The following is an 18,077-nucleotide window of genomic DNA, read 5'->3' as shown; positions in this document are numbered from 1 at the left end:
GTCGGCAGTGTGTAGATACAATAATGGTAATTATGTTGCCAGTTCGTCTCTAGTCATTGTTTGTGTTAGCGATCCAGTGGCGTTGGAGGCAATGGCATGCTAAGAGGCTCTATCACTAGCAACAGATCTTCACCTTCATAACTCTTTGTTATTGCATGTGATTCAGAACAAGTTGTGGGAGACATCAAACAAGGCAGCCAAGGCAGGCCAGGGAGCACTCATCAGTGAGATCAATACCAGAGAAACTTATTTTAGTTTTATCTTTATTTTTTAGGGTCATGAAGTCAATGCTGACGCGCACAGCTTAGCAAGATTTTCTCTTACTTGCTCCGGGTCGTCATGTTTGATTTGGCCAAGACAAATTGTATCCTACTAGTTGTGGTTTTTGATCAATAAAGTTGGCTTTACCCCTCAAAAAAAGTTGTGGGTGTAGGAAGCGAAAATATAACAGATATTTGCATTTTGTCTGGCACAGAGAGTTTAGCAAGATAAACGGGGAGGAGGCTGGTACATAATAGGACGATAGAGCAACCAAAATACATACTTACCTAGACGGGGTCAATGAATGATCAATAATGCTCATGGCCTAGATTGATATCTCACATTGCACATAGTGAGCATGTCAGTCTATCATGTCCTTTTCGTGGGAGAGTGAACGTCATAGAGGGGCAACTGTCCGCCCGATCCCTACAAACTATTTAATTTTATTGCAATTTTGATGCCATGTGTAGTATTTTTTTTCCTTTTTTGAAATAGAGGCATAGATTTGACTCATTCATTAATTAAGAAGGGAATATAATTTGGTTTACACATGCATATGACGACATATGGCCCCCAACATTATATTATGTCGTTTCTTGGCTTCCTCGGTTATCCAAAGTTTCACTTGAAGTTTGATGTAGTTGAGAACGATTGAAGGAGGGGCCCTCTCATGACAAAAGACAAGGGCATTCCGTTCATTCCAAACGGTCCAAGAAATAAGCATTGTGAAGGAGGCCATGTTCTTCCTATTGGGGACGCACTCGACAGATAGATTGACCCACCACTCCACAAGGGAATGCTCCAAGTGCCAAGATGTAGTATCAGTGGCCCCAAGGTGAAGCCACTCATTTGGAAAAATTCAATAGCATAATAGTGAAGCAACACTCAAAGAAAAGGTGCATTCCAGATTCTTGTTCCCTCTTATGGAGGGCAAAGACCAGCGTTAGGCAACCCATGCTTGGTCAATCTATCGGTGGTTCAAATTCTTTCTTGAATGGCTAGCCAAGGAAAAAAAGACAACAAAGCCTTCCAATCGTGTGCTCCAAAAGAGTCAATGATCCCCAAAAATTGCACCGCGTGAGCTGAGGCCATTGAGTATTGTCCATTAGCCGTGTGCTTCCACACAATGTCGCATGCTCCTCAATGTGGGAATGTCGAAGAAGCTTCCAAAGGGTGATGCATTCCTAAATGTGAGCCGTGGAGAGGTGGGTCGTTATCTTGACTCTAAAGACCCAAACATGCAATGTCCCTGGGCTTCCTCTCGTGCACCCATGGTGCATCCCATAGATGAGTCTTCGTGTCATTCCCACCGAAGCAATTGCCCAACCAGTACTAACTTGACTTCTTCCGAAGCAATTGCCAAACCTTATATACGAATGACAAACGGGCACAGGATGCAAAGCTTGAGGTGACCGTTCTCCACATTATGTATAAGCTCTATGTCGTCCATTGCAACATCTCCACACCCGACCGCGTCGCCACCTACCTAGCCATCAGTGTAACTTTCCCACCGTCACCTAGGTGAATTAAGTTGTCAAAAAAATCTCAAGCACAAATGATTCAGTGACCTCTCGCGACTAGGCTCGTCACCTCCAAAACTAGACGTAAAACATTAGTAGTACTTTTGGGAAGTACAAAGTAAAGCACCGCGGTATGATTTCAATAGTTGTCGGGAGGAGGCTGCCATTGGCTGATGATCCATGCACGTGCCCTGTCAACCGCATGGGCTCCTTCTTCATTATTCTTTCTGAGATTAACTAAAGTGGAGAACTGGTCTAGTACTTTGGAGTCCTTTCAAAAAGAAGATCTGGATAGTTTCTAGGAAAAAAGTGAGATTAGGTGCTAACGAGGGCGCTACCTTGGGCCGGCCCAGATGTGGGACACGCCTTCCTTTTTTTTGTTTCTTTTTGGCTTTTTGTTTACTTTTTTGTTTTGTTTTATTTTTTGCTTCTTTTTAAAAAAATGTGATTTAAAAACTTTAGAATTTGAAGCAATGTTCACTAAATGCACAAAAAAGTTTGTGAATTTAAAAAAATGTTTGAGAATTCAAAAAATGGACACAATTTATTCAAAGGAGCTTTTTAAATTTTGATTGAACATTTTTCAATTTTGATGACCTTTTTGTATTTTGATGAAAAAAATTTGAAGTTTTGATGATTTTTCTTAATTTCAATTGATTTTTTTTGTATTTAATGAAACAAAATTTAAATTTAGTGAACATTTTTCTTGAATATGATGAACAACTTTTGTATTCGAGAACATATTCAAATTTGATGAACATTTTATATTTCAATGATTTTGTTTTGAATTTGATGATATTTTTTCAATTTGAGAACATTTTTTAAGTTTGATGATTTTTTTAGAAATTCAGGAAAAAAATTTGATTTTGATGAATTTTTTGGTTTAATTTAAAAAATGTTCACCGATTTCATAAAAATGGTCCGAGATTTAGAAAATACTTGTGAATTTGGGAAAACGGAAATGAAAACACGAAAAAGAAAAATGAAAATTAATAAAGAAAGGAAAAATAAAATTAATAAAGAAAGAAACAAGAAAATTAATAAAGAAGGGAAAAGTCTGAAAGAAAAAACACGAAAAAACCCCGGAAACAAGCAAGATTGGCCGGCCAAATGTTCGCAGTGGGAAGCGCAGGGTTGTGCGCGCGGTCGCGGGAGGTCCTATGCGCCGCATTTTGCGGCAAACAGTTGCAGTTTCGCATAGTCGTGTCTCTGCCTGGGCCGGCCCATGAAGGAAACGATCCGAAGCGAATCATGCAGTAGCTAAAAAATTAATCAGCAGTCGCAAGGGATCGAACACAGGATCTCAATCAACAGTCCACGAAGTACTATCGACTGAACTAATGCAGGTCATTGAAAATAAAGCAACGTAAACCATTAAGAAGCAACATAAGCCAGTCCGACATATTTTAAGAATTTCAAACGATCTTTTTGAAAAAAAATCCGAGTGTTTTATGAAACACAAACATTTCTCAACTTTTTCAAAGAATTTTTGACCAACGAAAACATTTTCAAAAACAGGAAATTTTCAGAATTTCCGATTTTTTTTGGAAATTGGAACATTTTATGAAATTCCAAAACATATCTTAATTTGTGAACATTTTTCGAAAAATGAACATTTATTGAATTGGTGAACACATTTGGAAAACAGGAACAATTTATAAAATTCCCAGATGTTTTCGAATATGTGAACAAAATTGAAAAATATGAAATTATTCTGAATTTGTGAACAAATTTCGAAAATGGGAACATTTTTCGAATTTTGTGAACATTTTTTCGAAAATGAACATTTATTGAATTGGTGAACAAATTTGGAAAACAGGAACATTTTCTGAAGTTCCAAGATTTTTTTGAATATGTGAACAAAATTGAAAAATGTGAAAGTTTTTCTGAATTTGCGAACAAATTTTGAAAACGGGAACGTTTTTTGAATTTTCTGAACATCTATTGAATTTGTGAACACATTTGGTAGCAGAAACATTTTCTAAAATTCTGAAATATTCAATTAAATATGAAAAAATCGAAAAGAAAAGAGCAAGAAGAAAGAAAATAGAAAAAAAAGAAACAGAAAAAGATAGAGAAAAAACAAAAAAGGAAAGATTAATAAAAAAACTAAAAAGAAATATAAAAAGAAAAAACCTGTTCAGGAAGCTTCTAGAAGGTTTCCAAAACCGTATAAAACTGGCAAGGAACTTTATAGAAGGTTCCCAAAACCGGTTGTTATATTAACAGGCCGGCCCACCCTGAGCGCTCGGTTGATAGAGCCTGTGCGGAAGTCCGACTATTTGCCGCAGAGAGCGGCAAATAGGGTTTTCCCGCGGTCGCTACCTAGCGACCTGCGCAGCAAATAGGATCCCCGCTATGGGCTAGCGGTGGGCATATGCAAATTGGCTGATGTAGCCCCTGGCAGTTGTAATGGGCCATGGTCCAGGAGTGGCATACACAAATAGGCCGATGTACCAACTGGGCCTTTCTGAAACGGACAAGGTAGGAAATACATAAGCCGTCATTTGAGTTTGAGGATGCTAACAGGGCGTTTAGTCCCACAACGAAATTTGTGAAGATTAATGTGGAGGAGGCGGGTATATAATAGGAGGGCAAGGCAACTCTGGATCTTAGTTAACTGGACAGGGTCTATGGATGATCAATAAGACTCATGGCCTAGACCGATGGCTCACATTGCATGTAGTGAGCATGTCGGTCTATCGTCTCTTTTTTGTTGAAAAATGAATGTCATAATTAGTGTTAGAGCCTTAGAGGGGTACACGCTCGCGCGACCACTATCAAAGTTTTACTCTAAACTTTGTATTTTATACTTCTAAAACCTTTAGATTTTATGCTTCTATACAAACTTTATCCTTTTATTATTATATATATCCTTTAGTGATCTAGAACGTCTTATATTTGTTTAGAGGGAGTACTTTCAGTTTCCATGTTCTTCTGTTTAGAAACTCTTTTATGAGAGTTATAAGTGCCGGCTGATGGTTGTACCATCTAATGTAACTGAGTTCAAGTTTCGAAGCAGGAAGACCAGCAAGTGCTTATCTTGAGGTTACGGCAAGATCGCCCGAGCTGAATTATATAGAACCATAGTTAACAAATGCCCAAGTCAAACATCACTTGGATTATACTGGTCCAATTGCGATTAGAGAAAGCCCGCACAGCTGCAATGCGTGCTGTTTAATCGAATTGAGCGGCAAGTAGCTGGATTCCAGTTTGTCTTCAATGGTTCGACGACCTTAATTATCATGCAGGTCGATGATATATACACCTCTAGCGCGCTGACGCTTCCTCCCAAGTCCCAAGTCCCAACTCCCAAAGTCTAGCTGTTACTTCAGTTCAGACTTCAGAGACGTCGCCGGGATGGACCGCAGAGTGCTCTTCGCCTGGATGCTCGTCGCTGGGGTCGTCGTGCTCTCCTCGTGCTTCCTTCTGGGTACGCTGCTCGGCGATCTCAACGTCGTTTGGCCTTTTGAGCTGGAACTATAATCCACAGAATTTGTTCAATTGTAGATTGTGGCGCGAAGGTAGGGGAAGCCAGTGTCATGGCTGCGGCCGCCGGGGAGTGGGCTTCAGTGAGGAGGTCTTTGGGGTCGAGGGCGACGAGCCCCAGGCCGCCGATAGCGAACACGCCGAAATCCTACGTGGTGCCGAGCCCTCCACCACGGTTGGTGTAACGTGGATAGCCGATCGATCCTCCTACTGCAGTCCCCATCTGCTCGTGTACATACTCTATTCTGCCACATGTAACATCCTGTAACGACCGAGACCATGCTATTTTTAGTTTTTCTAAGTTCGTTTTGTTCTTACATAAGGTTTTGTCTTGTGTGTGTGTGTGTGTGTGTTTCGAGGTGTATCATAATGTTTCGTTGTGTATCACTAAAAGAAAAGTGTAACCAAACAAAAAGTGTATCTTTAGAATTAAAATATAGTTTCACGGCTTTCTTCTTGTTTCATACGGTATCGTATAGTTCATCCTATATCAACAAGATCCATGTATCCAACACTTTTTGTTTTAAAAGAACCTTCAACAATGTATTGTTTTGAAAGTTTAGAAAGGACAAGCAAGGGGATCCGCGCAACATCTGTGCGCACTCACTTGTGTGTGTTCCACTCTGAGAAATGCTTTTTTACTGCGGGCTTGCTAAAATTCAATGGACTGAGATTTAACCAAGTCTCAGTCGACTTTTCAACCGTTGAATATTTGCATGGAGTTTTGTGCTGGCCTGAGCACTGTTCAATAGACCTCGCAGCATTGTGTCACACGGTTGCAACATATGTTCCTACCCGTTGCAGCATTCGTCATTGCTGGTTGCAGCATGCCGTCTCACCGATCACAACATCTGCCCTCTTCATACGTACCACGTTGTCTCACCAGTCACAACATTCGCCATTGACAGCTCATTTAGTCATGTTAGAGATATATTTGGGATACATGTATTTGGTAGTCTAGGATTTGTAATCCGTCTTCTACCTTATCTCTAGGAGAGGCGTCTTGCCCTCCAAGTCTTGTACTCAATATATACTCGCCCTCGAGGCTCAATAATACATCCATCATATTCCGCCAATCCCTCTCTCCCTTCTAACATGGTATCAGCCTAACTGGTCGAAACCCTAGCCGCCGCCCATCGCTTTCGCCCCGTGCGCCGCCCCTGGGGCGATCGGCCTCCATGACTGCAACCGGGGGCCACGCCGCCCATACATAGGGTTCGTCCGCCGGTCGTGTTGACCGGCTGTCCTAGAGAGTCTTTTTCATGAGCCCTTTGCTCCATGTTTTTCTCTCTCCCGTCGGCCATCTTGATAGGTGTTTTTTTGGTTTTCCGATCTATACTTGATTGGTTTGTGTCACCCGCCGCCGCCGTCGACCCTCGTGCGCCTCTACTCCGACACCGGCGCGACCACATGCTTCTTCACTGACACGGCGGCCTCGCACGACAGGCGGCCCCTCATGGTCGTCGTCCACGCGCCGGCCCGCTCATCAATCCACGTCAGCCGTCACCACCCTGCTCCGACCGGGACCCCTGCATCGCCCCGACCCAGCGGTCTTGCGCCATGCGGCGGCCCATCATAGCCGTCGATCACGCGCCGGCCCGCCCATCGATCCACGCCACCTGCCTTCGCCGTGTCCGCACGGCGGTCCTGTGGTCTGCCTCGCTGGCCTCGTCCCTGGCGGCGTCAGGCTCGTTGGCTGCCTCAGCTCGGGCGCCGCTGCTACGTTGGTCGCTCGGGCCTCGCTGCCCAGGCACCGGCGCTGTTTTTGCGGCCCGGGTACCGGTGCTGACGCGCTTGTCCGCACGCCGTCCGTCACCGCCGGCCTCATCTCGGACTCCACCACCACCCCGCCTCCATCGAGTGGCATCGCCGACGTCGCGCACGATCGGCTTGATCACCCGCTCGCCGCCGCGATCCACCTCATCTATGCCGCGCGACCGACCTGGCCTGTTGGTTGCGCGCGCCTCCACATGTCCCATGAAGAACGTCCTCGAGTTCAGCGCTCCTCTCCATTGATCGAGCATCGGGCTGCCACTGTGTCGCCCCATCGGGCCGCAGTGCTGCCGCCCCATGGTTCTTCTCGCGTCTTCATCAGCTCACGCGTCGCCGTTGCGTCACTCCTCCAGGCCATAGTGCCGCGATATGCGGTCCCCGCCGCCACCTCGAGGCCGTCCTCGCAGTTGCACCGACCCACGCTTCGCCGCTGCACCGCCCCTTCGGGCTATAGCGCCGCGGCGCGCCCCCCCAACTGCCCCGAGGTCTTCCATCGTTGCCTCGACCCGCCTGCTACCATCGTGTCGCCCCTTCGGGCCGTGGTGCCGCGGCCCGTCGTCCACTCCGCCGTCACGGTGCATCGACCTCCCGTGGTATGCGCCGCGCCATCTCCCTGGGTGTGGGAACATCACCGTCCGCGCTGGTCTTTGTCACACTGTCGAGTTCCTCGCCTACTTCGAGCACCGCCGCCACACTACTAACCTAGCCGCCGCCGCCGCTCTTCTTCGGCCGCCGCTGCTGCTACCTCTGTAGCCGCCGCCGGCGACCGTCCACCCCCTTCGTCTTCATCCAAGCACCAACTCGTTGCCAGCGTCGCCGTCATCTACCCCGACCACCGTTGGTGACATCGGCCCCGCGCCGATGGATGCCGCAATCATCGTCGAGTTCTTCTCTGCTGGCCCCTCCGACTTCTTTGACATGGCGTACAGCTCGTGCAGGTCCCTCGCCTACGCATGCCCGGTGCTGGCAATACCGATGCATGCCTTCATCCACGACGTGTCCCTGGGCCTAGCAAGTCTGGTGCGGTGCTTTGTCAACTTCGTCTTCGTCCGTCTTCGCATGCCCGGTGGTGGCAACACCGACGTGTGCCTTCGTCGATGACGTGTCCGTGGGTTTGGCACACCCAGTGCGACACCTCGTGAACACCATCCTCCGTCCGACGCACCACTACCTCGGCACCACTACGCCCTTGATTAACTTGGCGCCTCCTTACGCCCTCGGCTTTATGGCGACTCCCTCGACATCGGCTACTCCGACTCAATATCGACCACGGCGTTCTTTGCACAACTACCTCGACCACGACTACATGACCCTATGCTCTCGGCTACATCGACATCGGCACAAAGGGTTATCATCCGCTTGAGCAACTCGTCGGCTTCCTCTACAATCAACACGCCCGCAACGCGACACCCTCCGCGATGCTCCCGCTGCGACTGCTGGGGGATGTTAGCCCGTCAGCTGCTATTCTCTCCAGTCTGACCGTCCGCAACGCTCCTGTTGTTCACAACTCTACCACTACGACTGCGGGGGGATGTTAGAGATATATCTGGGACAATTGTATTTGGTAGTTCAGGATTTGCAATCCGTCTTCTACCTTATCTCCAGGAGAGGCGTCTTGCCCCCTAAGTCTTGTACTCAATATATACTCGCCCTCGAGGCTCAGTAATACATCCATCATACACTAGTAGAAAACAGGGCTTTGGTTCGGGCTTGGCCAGCCCATTAGTCCCGGTTCTTCACGAACCGGGACCCATGGGGGGCATTAGACCCGGTTCATGAGCACAGGGGGCCGGCCGGGGCCTCGTGGGCATTGGTCCCGGTTCGTCTGGACCCATTTGTCCCGGTTCTAGGCATGAACCGGGACCAATGGGCCGAGCTACTGGCCCACATCCATTGGTACCGGTTCGTGCCTTGAACCAGTATAGAAGGGGGGCTTTAGTCCCGGTTTATGCCATGGACCGGGACAAATAATTTGCCTATATATACCCATCGCTGCGGCAGAGCACTCTGTTTTTTCTGGCCGGCGAGGGAGGGCATTTGGGTGCTCTAGCTCACCTCCTATGCACATGAGGTGTTCGATGAAATGTCCGAGCCACACTAGTTAATCTTTCTCCTCTCGAAACTCGACCTCCGAGCTCCATTTTCCCTGAGATTTGTCTAGATTTAGCGGTCTGTCACGCCCCGTCCCCATCTTCACCGCCGTCGACCGCCCGCGCCGATCTCGTCGCCGGCACCACCGTGGTGAGCCTCTTGTTCTTATCTTCTTTCCGAAAGAAAAAATTCTTACTTCAGATAGATACTTGTCTAATTTTCTTACTTTTATTATTCCTTGTTATTATATAGTGCGATGGTTTTGGTATCTGCCCCCGTCGGCCCTCGTCCTGTCTATGATTCATATGTGGTATATATTATATTTTGATAACTATTTGGTTCATTTATTGTTTATGACAATTATGCCGACCAACGTGACATAGATTTTATTTATCTAGGAGGTTGTTGAACCGGAAATTCCAACCGACCCTATTGTCGAGAGGTTAAATTTAGTTGAAGAAGAAAATAATTACTTGAAGGAAAAAAATTGAGGAGGAGAAGATGATATTGGAGTTGCATGTTGCGGATGTCGTCGATGATCACAAGATCAAGATGGATTCAATGCGGTAGAAGATTAAAAAGATTAGAAAATATGCCACTCATACTGAGGCTTGGTATCATTATGCAGTTGGATCAGTTGTTACCTTGGTTGCGATTATGATCGCATTTGTTGTTGCATTGAAATGTTTTACATAACTTCAATGTATGGTTTAATTAGATGCTCTGGAGAGCTGTATGTTGTTCAATGAGAACTATGTATGTACTTTGGTTTTAATGTGATGATCAACTTCTATTAATTTGGTCACTTATCTATTCATGAGAGGGTTGTAAATTGATGATGTGGCTTTGAATGGTACATTTTGAACATAAAAAAACTATGGAGTTCAAATAAGTTCAAAAAAACGAAATCCCTTTGTAACAGACGAGTTTCCGTATGAAACCTTGATACTTCGAAAGAGATTGTCCGTTTTGTACACGAAGTGCATCCAGTTTTTTTCCTAACCCTCTCTACTTTCTCGCACATGCTATGTGGGTGAAATGATGATACCATGCCAACTTGGAACCTTTTCAGAGTTCATTTCAAATGCTTTTCAATTTCATGGTCTTATAGCTCACAATAATTAGTAAATGCATGAAAACTAACAAATGAAGTCAGAAAGGGTTGAAAATTGATGATGTGGCTTTGAATGGTGCATTTTGAACACAGAAAAACTATGGAGTTCAAATAAGTTAAAAAAAATGAAATCCCTTTGTAATAGATGAGTTTCCGTATGAAACCCTCATACTTCGAAAGTGATTGTCCGTTTTGTACACGAAGTGCATCCAGTTTTTGCGGTGACCCTCTCTACTTTCTCGCACATGATATGTGGGTGAAATGATGATGCCATGCCAACTTGGAACCTTTTAAGAGTTTATTTCAAATGCTTTTCAATTTCATGATCTTATAGCTGAAAATAATCAGTAAATGCATGAAAAATAACAAATCAAGTCAGAAAGGGTTGAAAATTGATGATATGGCTTTGAATGGTGCATTTTGAACACAGAAAAACTATGGAGTTCAAATAAGTTCAAAAAAATGAAATCCCTTTGTAACAGACGAGTTTCCGTATGAAACCCTGATACTTCGAAAGAGACTGTCCGTTTTGTACATGAAGTGCATCCAGTTTTTGCCGTAACCCTCACTACTTTCTCGCCCATGCTATGTGGGTGAAATGATGATACCATGCCAACTTGGAACCTTTTCAGAGTTCATTTCAAATGCTTTTCAATTTCATGGTCTTATGGCTCAAAATAATCAGTAAATGCATGAAAAAAAACAAATGAAGTCAGAAAGGGTTGGTAAATTTATGATGTGGCTTTGATTGGTGCATTTTGAACACAGAAAAACTAAGGAGTTCAAATACGTTCAAAAAATGAAATCCCTTTGTAACAGACGAGTTTCCGTATGAAACCTTGATACTTCGAAAGAGATTGTCCGTTTTGTACACGAAGTCCATCCAGTTTTTGCCGCAACCCTCTCTACTTTCTCGTACATGCTATGTGGGTGAAATGATGATACCATGCCAACTTGGAACTTTTTCAGAGTTCATTTCAAATGCTTTTCAATTTCATGGTCTTATAACTCAAACTAATCAGTAAATGCATGAAAAGTAACAAATGAAGTCAGAAAGGGTTGTAAATTGATGATGTGGCTTTGAATGGTGCATTTTGAACACAGAAAAACTATGGTGTTCAAATAAGTTCAAAAAATGAAATCCCTTTGTACCAGACGAGTTTCCGTATGAAACCCTGATACTTCGAAAGAGATTGTCCGTTTTGTACACGAAGTGGATCCAGCTTTTTCCGTAACCCTCTCTAATTTCTCGCACATGCTATGTGGGTGAAATGATGATACCATGCTAACTTGGAACCTTTTCAGAGTTCATTTCAAATGCTTTTCAATTTCATGGTCTTATAGCTCAAAATAATCAGTAAATGCATGAAATATAACAAATGAAGTCAGAAAGGGTTGTAAATTGATGATGTGGCTTTGAATGGTGCATTTTGAACACAGAAAAACTATGGAGTTCAAATAAGTTCAAAAAAATGAAATCCCTTTGTAACAGACGAGTTTCCGTATGAAACCTTGATACTTCGAAAGAGATTGTCCGTTTTGTACACGAAGTGCATCCAGTTTTTTCTGTAATCCTCTCTACTTTCTCGCACATGATATGTGGGTGAAATGATGATACCATGCCAACTTGGATCCTTTTCAGAGTTCATTTCAAATGCTTTTCAATTTCATGGTCTTATAGCTCAAAATAATCAGTAAATGCATGAAAAATAACAAATGAAGTCAGAAAGGGTTGTAAATTGATGATGTGGCCTTGAATGGTGCATTTTGAACACAGAAAAACTATGGTGTTCAAATAAGTTAAAAAAATGAAATCCCTTTGTAGCAGACGAGTTTCCGTATGAAACCCTGATACTTCGAAAGAGATTGTCCGTTTTGTACACGAAGTGCATCTAGTTTTTTCCGTAACCCTCTCTACTTTCTCGCACATGCTATGTGGGTGAAATGATGATACCATGCTAACTTGGAACCTTTTCAGAGTTCATTTCAAATGCTTTTCAATTTCATGGTCTTATAGCTCAAAATAATCAGTAAATGCATGAAAAATAACAAATGAAGTCAGAAAGGGTTGTAAATTGATGATGTGACTTTGAATGGTGCATTTTGCACATAGAAAAACTATGGAGTTCAAATAAGTTCAAAAAGAAAATGAAATCCCTTTGTAACAGAAGAGTTTCCATATGAAACCCTGATACTTCGAAAGAGATTGTCCATTTTGTAGATCCAGTTTTTGCCGTAACCCTCTCTACTTTCTTGCACATGCTATGTGGGTGAAATGATGATACCATGCCAACTTGGAACCTTTTCAGAGTTTATTTCAAATGCTTTTCAATTTCATGGTCTTATAACTCAAAATAATCAGTAAATGCATGAAAAATAACAAATGAAGTCAGAAAGGGTTGAAATTTGATGATGTGTCTTTGAATGGTGCATTTTGAACACAGAAAAACTATGGAGTTCAAATAAGATCAAAAAATTGAAATACCTCTGTAACAGACGAGTTTCCGTATGAAACCCTGATACTTCAGAAGAGATTGTCCGTTTTGTACATGAAGTGCATCCAGTTTTTTCCGTAACCCTCTATACTTTCTCGCACATGCTATGTGGGTGAAATGATGATACCATGCCAACTAGGAACCTTTTCAGAGTTCATTTCAAATGCTTTTCAATTTCATGGTCTTATAGCTTAAAATAATCAGTAAATGCATGAAAAATAACAAATGAAGTCAGAATGGGTTATAAGTTGATGATGTGGCTTTGAATGGTGCATTTGGAACACAGAAAAACTATGGAGTTCAAATAAGTTCAAAAAAATGAAATCCCTTTGTAACAGACGAGTTTCCGTACGAAACCCTTATACTTCGAAAGAGATTGTCCGTTTTGTACATCCAGTTTTTCCCGTAACCCTCTCTATTTTCTTGCACATTCTATGTGGGTGAAATGATGATACCATGCTAACTTTGAAACTTTTCAGAGTTTATTTCAAATGCTTTTCAATTTCATGGTCTTATAGCTCAAAATAATCAGTAAATGCATGAAAAATAACAAATGAAGTCAGAAAGGGTTGAAAATTGATGATGTGGCTTTGAATGGTGCATTTTGAACACAGAAAAACTATGGATTTCAAATAAGTTCAAAAAATTGAAATCCCTTTGTAAAAGACGAGTTTCCATATGAAACACTGATACTTCGAAAGAGATTGTCCGTTTTGTACACGAAGTGCATCCATTTTCTGCCGTAACCCTCTCTACTTTCTTGCATATGCTATGTGGGTGAAATGATGATACCATGCCAACTTGGAACCTTTTCAGAGTTCATTTCAAATGCTTTTCAATTTCATGGCATTATAGCTCAAAATAATCAGTAAATGCATGAAAAATAACAAATGAAGTCAGAAAGGGTTGTAAATTGATGATGTGGCTTTGAATGGTGCATTTTGAACACAGAAAAACTATGGAGTTCAAATAAGTTCAAAAAAAATGAAATCCCTTTGTAACAGACGAGTTTCCGTATGAAACCTTGATACTTCGAAAGAGATTGTCCGTTTTGTACACGAAGTGCATCCAGTTTTTGCCGTAACCCTCTCTACTTTCTCGCACATGCTATGTGGCTGAAATGATGATACCATGCCAACTTGGAACCTTTTCAGAGTTCATTTCAAATGCTTTTCAATTTCATGGTCTTATAGCTCAAAATAGTCAGTAAATGCATGCAAAATAACAAATGAAGTCAGAAAGGGTTGTAAATTGATGATGTGGCTTTGAATGGTGCATTTTGAACACAGAAAAACTATGGAGTTCAAATAAGTTCAAAAAAAAATGAAATCCCTTTCTAATAGACGAGTTTCCGTATGAAACCCTGATACTTCGAAAGAGATTGTCCGCTTTGTACATCCAGTTTTTCCCGTAACCCTCGCTACTTTCTTACACATTCTATGTGGGTGAAATGATGATACCATGCCAACTTGGAACCTTTTCAGAGTTTATTTCAAATGCTTTGCAATTTCATGGTCTTATAGCTCAAAATAATCAATAAATGCATGAAAAATAACAAATGAAGTCAGAAAGGGTTGAAAATTGATGATGTGGCTTTGAATGGTGTATTTTGAACACAGAGAAACTATGGAGTTCAAGTAAGTTCAAAAAATGAAATCCCTTTGTAACAGACGAGTTTCCGTATGAAACCCTGATACTTCGAAAGAGATTGTCCGTTTTGTACACGAAGTGCATCCAGTTTTTGCCGTAACCCTCTCTACTTTCTTGCACATGCTACGTGGGTGAAATGATGATACCATGCCAATTTGGAACCTTTTCAGAGTTCATTTCAAATGCTTTTCAATTTCATGGTCATATAGCTCAAAATAATTAGTAAATGCATGAAAAATAAAAAATGAAGTCAGAAAGGGTTGAAAATTGATGATGTGGCTTTGAAAGGGTTGAAAGCAACAAATGATGTTAGAAACAAAACAAAATAAACTTTAATAACATAAATAAAATTTATGAAACTAAAATTATCAAAGTATTTTCTGTTCAAAACATTATAAGCAACCTCTAGTATTATTGAAACTAAAATTATATAAAATTGATGCAACTAAAATTATCAAAGTATTTTCTATTCAAAATCAATAAAAGCAAAAAGAATTTTCACAAAGAACTTTTTTTGTTAGAAACTTTAATAGCAAAAAGAATTATCAGAAAATAAAATAAATAAGTTATTATAAACAAAATATAATTAAATAAATAAGTATTTTGTTGTAAGTAGAAACAAAACAAAATAAATAAAGCAAAAAAGAAAACAAAAAACTGGGAAAAAATAAAAAAATTGCCACCTACTGGGCCACCACGGCTTGAATACGACTAGAAACCCATCCATGGGCCAGGATCCAGGTCCGCAGAAGGCCCAGTAGGCCCATCAGGCATAGCAGTCACAATTAGGCCCATAAGCCGCAATGGAGAGAAGCTCGAGAGGGGTGCGGCAGTGGGGCTTATAAACCACTGCGCGCCCCTCTCAACTAGCGAGGTGGGACTAAACTCCCACCACCAAGCCGCTGTGCAAGGCCTTTGGTCCCGGTTGGTGGCACCAACCGGGACTAAAGGGGCTCATTGGTACCGGTTCGTAGCACCAACCGGTACCAATGCCCCCCTTTAGTCCCGGTTGGTGCCACCAACCAGGACCAAAGGCCTCTGCTTCCCGCCCTTTGGGCTGCTGAAAAGAGACATTTGGTCCCGGTTGGTGGTACCAACCGGGACTAAAGGGTGGCATTGGTCCCGGTTGGTGCCACGAACCGGGACCAAAGCCTTTGCTATATAGGCAACACTTAACAATTTTTGCAAAAATCACTTCTTCTCCGCCCCGACGCCCCCACGCTGCTCCTCGTCACCGTCGCTGTCGACCACTACCCCGACGCCGTCACCCGCGCCCTCGCCCGATGCCCTCGCCGCTCGCCGCCCTGCCCCGACGCCGTTGCCCTCGCCTGACACCGTCGCTGCTTGCCGCCCTGCCCCGACGCGCGCCGCCCCGGCCCAGCCCCAATGCGCGTCGCCCCGGCCCGCCCCCATAGTCGCCATCGCCCTGCCCTGCCCCCTTCGTCGCCGTCTGATACGTCTCCAACGTATCTATAATTTTTGATTGTTCCATGCTACTACCTCCGTTCCTTGATGTAAGGTGTATAGATTTTTGAGAAAAAAATCCAAAATATAAGGTGTATTGTGTTGCACAACTCGTTTGGATAATTTTTTTGGGGATTTGGTTACATTTTCTTATATCACACAAGCTCCTCCATTTTCTCATGTCAATTAGTCAGGTTTCATCTCGCCCAAAATTTGTGAAATTTTTCCTCCATGTGTGTTCTTTAATTTCCGTGCCAAAAACTATACACCCTATATTTAGGAATGGAGGGAGTATTATATTACCCGTTTTGGATGTTTATGGGCTTTATTTTACACATTTATATCATTTTTGGGACTAACCTACTAACTGGAGGCCCAACCCGTATTGCTGTTTTTTTGCCTATTTCAGTATTTCGAAGAAAAGGAATATCAAATGGAGAGGAAACGGAATGAAACCTCCGGGAGCAATCTTTTTGGAACAAATGTGATCCAGAGGACTTGGAGTGCAAGTCAAGAAGCAGCCAAGGCGGCCACGAGGGTGGAGGGCGCGCCCACCACTACAGGGCGCGCCCCTGTCTCGTGGGCCCCTTGGGCGGCCACCGACATACTTCTTCCTCATATATGTACCCACGTACCCTGAAAACATCCAGGGAGCCACCGAAATACAATTTCCACCGTCATAACCTTCTTTATCCGAGATCCCATCTTGGAGCCTTCGCCAGTGCTCTGCCGGAGGGGGAATCGACCATGGAGGGCTTCTACATCAACATCATGAGTTGTGAGTAGTTTACCACAGACCTTCGGGTCCATAGTTATTAGCTAGATGGCTTCTTCTCTCTTTTTGGATCTCAATACCATGTTCTCGCCCTCTCTTGTGGAGTTCTATTTGATGTAACTCTTTTTGCAGTGTGTTTGTCGAGATCCGATGAATTGAGGGTTTATGGTCAAGTTTATCTATGAGAAATATTTGAATCTCCTCTGAATTATTTTATGTATGATTGAGTTATCTTTGCAAGTCTCTTCGAATTATCAGTTTGATTTGGCCTAGTAGATTGATCTTTCTTGCAATGGGAGAAGTGCTTAGCTTTGGGTTCAGTCTTGCGGTGTCCTTTCTGAAGGAAATATGCCCTAGAGGCAATGATAAAGTTATTATTTATTTCCTTATATCATGATAAATGTTTATTATTCATGCTAGAATTGTATTAACCGGAAACATAATACATGTGTGAATACATAGACAAACAGAGTGTCACTAGTATGCCTCTACTTGACTAGCTCATTAATCAAAGATGGTTATGTTTCCTAGCCATGGACAAAGAGTTGTCATTTGATTAACGGGATCACATCATTAGGAGAATGATGTGATTGACTTGACCCATTCCGTTAGCATAGAACCCGATCGTTTAGTATATTGCTATTGCATTCTTCATGACTTATACATGTTCCTATGACCATGAGATTATGCAACTCCCGTTTACCGGAGGAACACTTTGTGTGCTACCAAACATCACAACGTAACTGGGTGATTATAAAGGTGCTCTACAGGTATCTCCAAAGGTACTTGTTGGATTGGCGTATTTCGAGATTAGGATTTGTCACTCCGATTGTCGGAGAGGTATCTCTGGGCCCACTCGGTAATGCACATCACTATAAGCTTTGTAAGTATTGTAACTAATGAGTTAGTTGCGGGATGATGTATTACGGAACGAGTAAAGAGACTTGCCGGTAACGAGATTGAACTAGGTATTGTGATACCGACGGTCGAATCTCGGGCAAGTAACATACCGATGACAAAGGGAACAACGTATGTTGTTATGCGGTCTGACCGATAAAGATCTTCGTAGAATATGTGGGAACCAATATGAGCATCCAGGCTCCGCTATTGGTTATTGACCGGAGACGTGTCTCGGTCATGTCTACATTGTTCTCGACCCCTAGGGTCCGCACGCTTAAGGTTTCGAGGACAGTTAAATTATGTGTTTATGAGTTTTGATGTACCAAAGGAGTTCGGAGTCCCGGATGAGATCGGGCACATGACGAGGAGTCTCGAAATTTCTGATACGTAAAGATTGATATATTGGACGACTATATTCGGAGTTCGGAAAGGTTCTGAGTGATTCGGGTATTTTTCGGAGTACCGGAGAGTTACGGGAATTCGCCGTGGTGTATATGGGCCTTATTGGGCTTTAAGGGAAAGAGAGAGGAGAGGCTGCCCCCCCC

General features: G+C 43.0%; 1 non-coding gene and 1 pseudogene across 1 annotated transcript; both read left to right on the top strand.

Annotated features, from left to right (window-relative positions):
• The first annotated feature begins 540 nt into the window (after positions 1-540).
• On the top strand, positions 541-691 carry LOC119342258 (annotated as a pseudogene).
• A 3,702-nt stretch (positions 692-4,393) lies between these two features.
• On the top strand, positions 4,394-4,562 carry LOC119342261. Its single transcript, XR_005165497.1, has one exon. It is a non-coding gene; the product is annotated as a U1 spliceosomal RNA (small nuclear RNA).
• Positions 4,563-18,077: the final 13,515 nt, after the last annotated feature.

Source organism: Triticum dicoccoides, chromosome 7B (assembly GCF_002162155.2).
Source record: "Triticum dicoccoides isolate Atlit2015 ecotype Zavitan chromosome 7B, WEW_v2.0, whole genome shotgun sequence".
Lineage (NCBI taxonomy): Eukaryota > Viridiplantae > Streptophyta > Magnoliopsida > Poales > Poaceae > Triticum > Triticum dicoccoides.
This window is presented reverse-complemented; position numbering and strand designations above follow the sequence as displayed.